The 8,850-nt window shown below is 39.6% G+C and overlaps 1 protein-coding gene across 4 annotated transcripts in view; it reads left to right on the top strand.

The window, feature by feature from the left end:
* Akap6 (A-kinase anchoring protein 6) overlaps positions 1 to 8,850 on the top strand; it is a 432,222-nt gene that overhangs the window by 73,437 nt on the left and 349,935 nt on the right. The window contains exons 2-3 of one of the 4 annotated variants that reach the window (XM_029484604.1): positions 7,106 to 7,229; positions 7,604 to 7,680. The exons of 2 other annotated variants lie outside the window; for them this stretch is intronic. The gene's annotated coding sequence lies outside the window, so the exon portion shown is untranslated. The remainder of the gene's footprint in view (positions 1 to 7,105; positions 7,230 to 7,603; positions 7,681 to 8,850) is intronic. One more of the 4 variants, XM_029484605.1, reaches the window with a different exon arrangement.

Here is an 8,850-nt window from a genome sequence, read left to right on the forward strand (position 1 = left end):
CTGCCCCTGCCCCTGCCCCTGCCCCTGCCCCTGCCCCTGCCCCTGCCCCTGCCCCTGCCTCCTGAGAAATCTGGAGTTCTCTGGAGGCTTTTACTTCCCAGGGAACATTCAGTGGTATCTACAGACACTTCTGATTGTCACGACTGCAGAAGTGGGTGAATATTCCTTGCACATAGTAAGCAGAGACCACAGCAGCTGAGCACTCCATAGTGCTGAGGTGACAAAGAATGGTTTGAGCCAAATTTTAACAGTGTCAAGGTGGAGAAACTCTGTTGTTGGATAGAGAGGCTGTTTATTAATAGAATATGAAAGACAAATGTAAACATCCAGTAGGCATATATTGACCAAATTTCCAAGTTTAGGGTAGGTTACTCCTTCCTACAGCTATATTTTGTATCTTAGAAAAGAGATCCTCTATTCTATTTTTTCTGGAGAAGGACATACTCCAAGCAATAAGAACTTAGAATTCTACTTAAATTACAGAAATAAAGAATAAATATTTAAAGTAATCCAAAGAAAATCAACAAAATGAAGGGAACATATGGATATCAGATAAACATTGTATCATTGACCTATATTCCAGACCAATTTTTAAAAGAACAGTATGTTAATACATCGGGGGAAATCCATAAAAATACATATTTATGGACTTCTATGAATGGAGAGGCTATAAAAACCCAAGTAGACAGGTAACAAGGAACAATGTCAAACCTGTAACAAGTCTTCAAATTCGTTTCAGATGGGAAGGCTTCCCTGCTGACCTTTACCAACATCTAGTGGAGAAATAACTGCGACGTTTCTCAAACTACCCCATAAAATACAAGGAAAACCCTTGAAACTTATTCTCTGAAGTCTGCATTACTCTACCGCAGAATCTGGCAAGGATAGCAATATTACCACTACCACCAGCAGCAGCAGCAGTGACACCACATCTACAGACCAATTAATACTCCTGAACTTAGATGCAAAAACCCTCAACAAAATACACCACAAACCAAATTCAACGTCGTAGTAAAAACAGCCATACACCATGTAAAACAGATGTTAGTCCAGGGATGCAAGGATGGTTGGGCATATGTAGCATAAAAATAGAACCAAAGACAAAAACCACATGATTATAACAGATGAAGAAAAAGCCTTTAATAACACTCACTCACTTTCATAATACAAGGCCCTAAATAAACCAGGCATAGAAAGATTATGACTCAATACAGTAAAGGTTATATACAATCATATTATAGCTAACATCGTACTAAGTGGAGAAAAACTGAAAGCATTTTCCTTAAGATAATAAAAAGTGTAAGTGGTTCACTCTCCCTTCAGCCAAAGTAGTCCCATGAATCCTATTCAGTTGCAAGGGTTGGTGGCCAAGTACGTTAACCACTGAAACATCTGACTTGGAAGAAATATAAATGCGAATGAATAGATGCTTAAAATGATCAATATAACTTTAGCAATTGGGGAAATGCAAATAGAACTATAATTAGATTCCATATCACCTCAGTTAGAATGGCTTTTATAAAAACAAAGAAACAAAGAAAGAAATGCTACCAAGGGTATGAAGGATAAGCAACCCTCTACACTGCTGATAGAATGGAAACTCGTCCTGATTCTATAGAAATTAGCATTGAGGGTTCTCTAAAGACTGAAAATACAGTACCACGTGATCCAGCTGTGTCATTTATGGGTTTATGCCTCAAAGCAGCAAACACTAGAGATGCCTGCACACCCATAAATATTATGCTATTGTGTTGTGTGCTTGTACATGTGCATGCCTGTATTATTTAACCACAAAGAAGAAGGAAATCTTATTATTTCAAGAAAGTGGATAAAATTAGAGAATATTATATTAAGTGAAACAAGCCAGAAATACAAATATCACTTCTTTTTTTTTAATGTAAAGACTCAAAACCAACCAACCAACCAAAACAAACTAAAACAAACAAAAACCCACAAAACAAACAAACAAACAAACAAACAAAACCCCAAAAAACCAAAACCAAGAAGAGGAGCTGAGAGTCCAGGAGGAACGTTAGAAACTGTGTAGGAGTTCAAAGAGGAAAGGGGAAGGGCGGAGAGTGAACATCATGATTAATACATGTTACATGCATGTATGGAAAGCGTAAAGTGAGTCTCACTAACGTGTACCATTATTCTGTTAGTAGTTATAGTAAAATAATTTTCTAACAATGAATATGATTTACCTAAATACATAAATAACTAAATTGGCTTCCAGAAGATTTATTCTTTGGCCACGTTCACCTCACACCTAGGTTGAAAAGATGCCACTGGTTCTGGGCACTTGGGTGGTCTTCCTATATGTAAATCTGCCTGTTATTTTTCTCCATTGCTAGCTAAGGATTTAGCTTACACATCTTCTTAGTCGTTATTTCTTTTAACACAACTCCTCATTTCTGACTTTGCCAATTACCCAGAGATCTTTAAGAGTAGACATATTGCTTTTGTTTTATTTGTTTGTTTATTGTGTTTTTTAATTGCCTGTGTGTCAGTTCTGGCTCATCATCAAAAATAAACAACAACAACAAAACAACAACAAAAAACAAAAGACAAAAAAACCCCAAACTATGTAACACTGACTTTTATAAAATTAGCTCTTATCAGAAGCTAATGTTAGAAGCTGGGCGTGGTGGCACACACCTTTAATCCCAGCACTTGGGAGGCAGAGGCAGGTGGATTTCTGAGTTCGAGACCAGCCTGGTCTACAAAGTGAGTTCCAGGAAGCCAGGGCTATACAGAGAATCCCTGTCTCGAAAAAAAAAGAAACAACAACAACAACAACAACAACAACAACAACAACAAAAAAGAAGCTAATGTTAGTAGCTCAGTTTCAGAAAATCATGGTTGGAGATAGAGTTCCCAGATATAGCCATTTGTAAGTATTGTGTCAGTGGTACATTGCAGAACTTATGTCAAACAGTCCCCTCTGAGGGAGTGATGTTCTGCTTACTCTACTCTGAGAATGTCCATCCCCTCAGGAGGATTTTTTTACTCTCCTGGTTGACAGAGCTCCCCTTATGAAATTTTGCAGCAGAATTAATTGACCTGCTTGTTTGCATTTTGATAGAGAAAAAAGATTCACTTGAGCTAACCTTATCCCATAGTAGACATTTTTTAATCATACATGTATATATTAATATATGTTATTTCTACTGTTAAGAGAATATTTTAAGGTAATGCAAAATATAAAGAAATATTTAAAGCACTTACATTTTATAGCCAAGTTGAGAAAGAGTATGGCCCACTGAAACTTCTGGGTGGTTTCCACGTCTGTTCAGTTTTTTGTCTTAGGGGAGGGAAATGGTTGGTGACAGTGGATGACTTTGATTCGCTCTTTATTGCTGTGACAAAACACCATGACCAAAACAAACTTGGAGAGGAAAGGGTTAATCCAGGATGAGAGTTTAGATACGTGTCTCCAGTACTTTAGGGACTTAGATATTATTGGTACTCAGAAAGAATTAGTGTCTAAGAAGTGTGCATGGTTAAGTCTGCGTGGTGATATATTCCTTGGGAGATCTAATGCCTTACAGACAGTGACTCACAGGAGCTCTGAGATAACGTCATCCCGAAGTACTTCTGTGGCAGCACACACATTCTCCAGGGGTTGGGCGGATGTTGCAATGATGCCGATATTCAGGTAGTATTGAGAAATTTTCTTGGTTGTTACCTAAGCTTCTTTCCCCGTTTGTGACAAAATACTCTGACAAAAACAACTCAAAGGAGAAAGGGTCGCTTCCTGCCCACGGTTCTGAGGGACCGTCAGAGAAGTCAAGACAGCAGGAGCTTGAAGCAACTGCTCACAATAAGTCAACAATAAGGCACAGAGAACAGTGGATACTAGTCTCACCATGTTTATCCATGGTCCATTACACAGTTCAGGATCCCAGCCTAGGGAATGGTGCGGCCCACAGTTAAGATGCTGTTTCCTACCTCAGTTAACTTAATCAAGAAAATCCCTTACAGGCAGGACCAGACCTGTCTCCCGGGTGATTCTAGATTCTGTCTAGTTGACAATTAACACTAACAATTACAGTATTGATTATGTGTTTTTAGGTTGTGTCCTGAATTGTGCTTGAAATCAATTCATGTATCAATATGAGATCCTATATTCATTTAGCTGAAATTTTAGATCTATAGAATTCAAACTTTCATGATTTTTGACACTCCCTTGATTTTATTACTAGATCTCATTTATTAACAATTCTGTTAAGAGACACGTGACATGAATTTATCATAAAGATCACTTTTATTTAGATATATTTATATGTCGGGAATTTCATGCGTGTGCAAAAATATTTTTTTCTTCTTTATAAGCATTTTTGGTAAGAATAATTTTAAAATTAATCCCTCGGTGGAATTAAAAACATTCATATGGTTGTGTAGCCATCCCCACAAACATCTTACTCCCTGTCTGTAAACTTTACCAAGGATAACTCCTAATTCATCTCCCCTCACCCCCTGACCATCCACACTTCACTGCCCGGCTTCGTGGTTTTGGCTGTTTAAGTGAAATCATAGAGTATTTGTCCTTTTGTGATAGGCTTGTTTCACTTAGCATACTGTCTCCAAGGTTCATTCATCTTGTGTCAGAATGCCTTTCCCATTTAAGCCTGAATAATACCCTATTGTATGTATTTACTACATTTTGTTTATCCATTCATCAGCTGATGGATGAGCCCTTGGTTGCTTCCGTGTTTTGGCTGTTGTGAACACTGCTGCTATTGAACACGAGTACACGATTTTCTCTCTCTGAGGATGTTTTCGTTCCTTTTTGGCTCTGTATCCAAAAAGGGAATTTTTTTTCCCTTGGATCTTTTCTGGCTGCTGATTCTATTTTTAATTTCTTCCAGAACTGCCACATTGTTTCCTACAGGGCTGGGTTGCTTCATACTTATGTTAACATAAAGGTTCTGATAGTTCTACACCTTCATGCTTTTGATTGCTTGTTTGTTTGTTCGGGACTTAGTCTCTTCTAGCTTTGGGGAGCGTTTCCCTAGTGGTTGCTGATGTTTGATAATGCTTTGTGGATTTATTAGCCATTTTATACCTTCTTTGGAGAAATATATATTTTATTTCTTTGCTCATTTTTAAAGTTGGGTTGTTTTTGTTTTTGTGTCCTTTAGTTTTCTGTATATTCTATTTGTTCATCCTTTTTCATATACATTATTTATTGGTATTTCTCTCCCATCCTGCCACTTGCTGTTTTTTTGTTGATACTGGGTGTTTTTTTTTTTAACAAGTGTTTTAAGTTTTTGTGAATCCCAGTTTGTCTATTTTTTTCTTTATAAGTCCTTGAAGAATAAAACCCAGTGCTATTTGACTCAAGTGACTGCTTTATAATCTGAGCTCGGGACAATGTTCTTCTTGCATGCTGCGTATCTGTTGTAATGGAAACCTTGCTGCATTTAGATATGGATACATCTCGCCACATTTTGATGAGTTTGTTAAGTGCGAGGTATTTCCTCCTTTAAAGTATCCTTTGGGAAACCTGACTGAGAAGTGCTGAGGCGTGCTCTTTTCGGTTGAGAAGACACTGAGCTTAGAAGCTGCAGCTGTTCCCGGGGGATAAAGGGTGAGCTCATGCTGATCCACTTTTTGCCAGAATACTTTGGTCAATGCAAATCTAAAGGAGCCAACAATCCCCCTCTCCCCTTAAACGGTCAGCTAGCATATCCCTCTGCTTCTTATAGATAGGGCTAACTGTTTTCTTTAAAAATTTCATATCATAAACATGAGCTATGTCAGTTGCTCTTCATTACCTCCCAGAGGATGAAAACAAACTCCTATTTCTGAAGACACCAAACACTTTGGACACAGGATTCTGAGGATCCAAACTGGATCTACCCTGAAAATCTTCTTCCTCTGGTCTATCTTTCATGGTACCAGAACCCCCACGTAAGCCTCTAAGGGAGGGAGGCAACCCACAATCCTGCCCATCTATGACAACTGTGAACCACAAGAACCAGAAGGCACAGATTCCAGAATGGCACACACAGTATTCCAAAGGGTACAATAGTGGTGCTCATGTCTTGGTAGTAACCTTCAGCTATTTACCTGAATGTAAGATCTGATCAACAAGAGGAAAGCCACGCCTGGTCCTGGAAACCTAGCCAACTACCTCAGGCTAGTAAAATAATGAACCCTGGAGAAGAACCTACAACTGTCACTTGACTCAACCAGCATTATCCACATCTACATTTTAAATATTTATCCATTATACCCACAGATAAGTAATATGTTTCACTTTAAAGAAAGAACAGATGGAGACCATTACAGGAAACTACAACTGATACAAATGCAGACAATAAGTGATTGTATGGAGCCCATCTCCAACCCATAGATCTACAACCCAACTCCTGTATCTAAGTTTCAGGGATCACAGCAGACAAGGAAACAGAAAGACTGTAGGAGCTAGGAAATCAGGAAGGTTGCTGCGAGGCTGCATCTCCCAGAAATGTCTCAGAGGCTGCACTCATGAAGTCTCATCAACGCAGTTTCTAAACAAGACTTAAACAAGTATGATATCAATACACATGTTAAGAAGGAAAGGGGAGGGCTCATGGGGCCCCAGCTCTAGACAAAAACCTGCAGGTGACTAAGGAATTCTGAGGTCAGGAGAAATAGTCTTCCCCAGGGAAGAATCTCCAATTGGTTATCTAATTACTAAGTGCTCAGTCCCGAAATCATATATGTACAAGTAATATTCTGTGGACGGTTTAGATCACATTTATATTTTGAGATACGCACACATACACACACACATCCCACAACTACAATTAAAGAGAAAGAGGTAGTCAATTTGAGAATGAGCAAGGCAGAATACATAGGAAGAATAGGAGAGAAGAAAGGAAAGGGGAAATGATGTAATTGTATTCTAATTTAAAAAAAAATCACATCAATTTTCACATTGAAGGAGGGAAACTGTAGCCTTCCAGCAACTGGCGTTCTATTATATGTTAAAAGAATGAAATAGAACCCTTATCACATAGGATCAGGTTATTAGAGGTCACCCCCAAATTATTTTTTTAAAAAACTGAAGCAGCTGACTGTTAGAAATATTCCACATCACTCATTTTACTGGCAGGCAAAATGGCATTTCTTGCTGAAGAAACTCAAAGGACCTCCAGGAGGCACATCAGCGCCTGAATCCTGCAGAACTGTTAGCAACGTCAGGATCACAGCAAAGTGTGCGATAAACAGAAGCCACGGTGAGCAGACTGTATCTGAGATTCTTTTGTAGCTGCTGTAAATGACTAAGTGGGAACAAAAGTAGCTGTGTCATGTGATGGATCTGACTGCGATGTGGTGCATGAGTCAAAAGGAGACAGACAGAGGTTACTGAGAAGGCCCCGCTGTTTCTGATTGCCACATCAATTATGAGAAACTACTGCCTACAGGGGAAAGACATGAAAAATTGAAACGTTGGGTGCACAGTCATCTTTCATGCCACCAAGCTGCTGGTGGATGCTGCGAGTTGCTCCCCTGTGTGGGGCGTGGCTGCAGGCTTAGCTGAGTCGCAGAGTAAGTGAGCAGCTCAGATTGTGACCTCGTGGAAACTGCAGCTTCCTCTTTCTCTCCGCAGCTCAGCTCGGGTGGTGGGAAGTGGAGAGAGCAGACGGCTGGACGGAGCTTTCAGGCCCTAGCATGCCGATGGCATAGGTGAGAGACTGTGAGTCCGCCTTTGAGTGGTATCCAGCCTGTGGTCCTTGATGTTCCTGACATTTAGAGAAGCCCTAAATTCAAAATATGAATCTTTTTGTTGCCTTTGATGAATGGAAGAGCTGCCAAAGTGTCTGGTAGAATTCAAACCATAGTCTTCTAAGGTTGATACAAGAGCTATTGGACTCTCTGTAGAGATTTGAAGTCATTAGCTCCTAATCCGAAGACCTATTGTAGCTATGTGTTTTTATTAAACAATGAATGAATTAATTTATTAAAAAACAAGAATCCAGTGGAGGAGAATTTATGCCTCGTGCTTTTATATCTTCCAATATAAACACAACATCCTTGCGCTTGTACTATCTACCTAGTACTTAAAATATGTGTGGTATTTTTCTTTGAAGGTCTAGTTATATACGATCCTCAGTGCTCTATGGATATTTTTCAAAACACCAGTTCCTTTTGTAGCAAAGTCTGATTCAATCAGACATTAACTTTTGATTTAGATGCCTGATTGGGTTGAAATGCTTGACTGCTTCATGAACTTGGTAGATTTAGAGCAGAAGGACAGTAAGATGTTTGAAACAAACAGGCTCTGTCTTACTGAAACCGCTCTGGGAAAGCAGGCACAGACGCAGGCCTGTGGAAGCGGCTTCTGCGATAAGGAACTCAGGAGGACTCCTGCTCATGGGAGACCTTTGGAGCCAGGGCGCCTGCCATTGTTATAATCTCAGGTTGACACTAGAGGCATCTAATATCTGAGAAGCTACGGTGAAGGAGTATTGTGAATAGGAAAATGGGTTTGGGAATCCCAGTCCTTTTGAGACTTCCTCACCCACACAGTCCTCTGTTTCTGAGAGAAAGCATAGTAGTTATTTGAGGTGTTCTCACATTGCAGAATGAGCAGCAGAAGGCAAATTGACATCAATGGAAAGATTTGGCTCAATTCATTTGATCTTTTGGCCTGATTCACTTGTCTTCGAAAATAAAAGTTAGCCTCCCTACAATACATGTACTTGTTAGGACGAACACTGAAACAGCTTAGATTCACCCTGATCTCCCCTTTGCTTGTCCCTCATCATTGCAACAGGCTTAACTGGGGGAGGCAGTTCTCTCTCTCTCTCTCTCTCTCTCTCTCTCTCTCTCTCTCTCTCTCTCTCTCTCTCTCTC

This window comes from Mus caroli, chromosome 12 (assembly GCF_900094665.2).
Source record: "Mus caroli chromosome 12, CAROLI_EIJ_v1.1, whole genome shotgun sequence".
In the NCBI taxonomy this organism is placed as follows: Eukaryota; Metazoa; Chordata; class Mammalia; order Rodentia; family Muridae; genus Mus; species Mus caroli.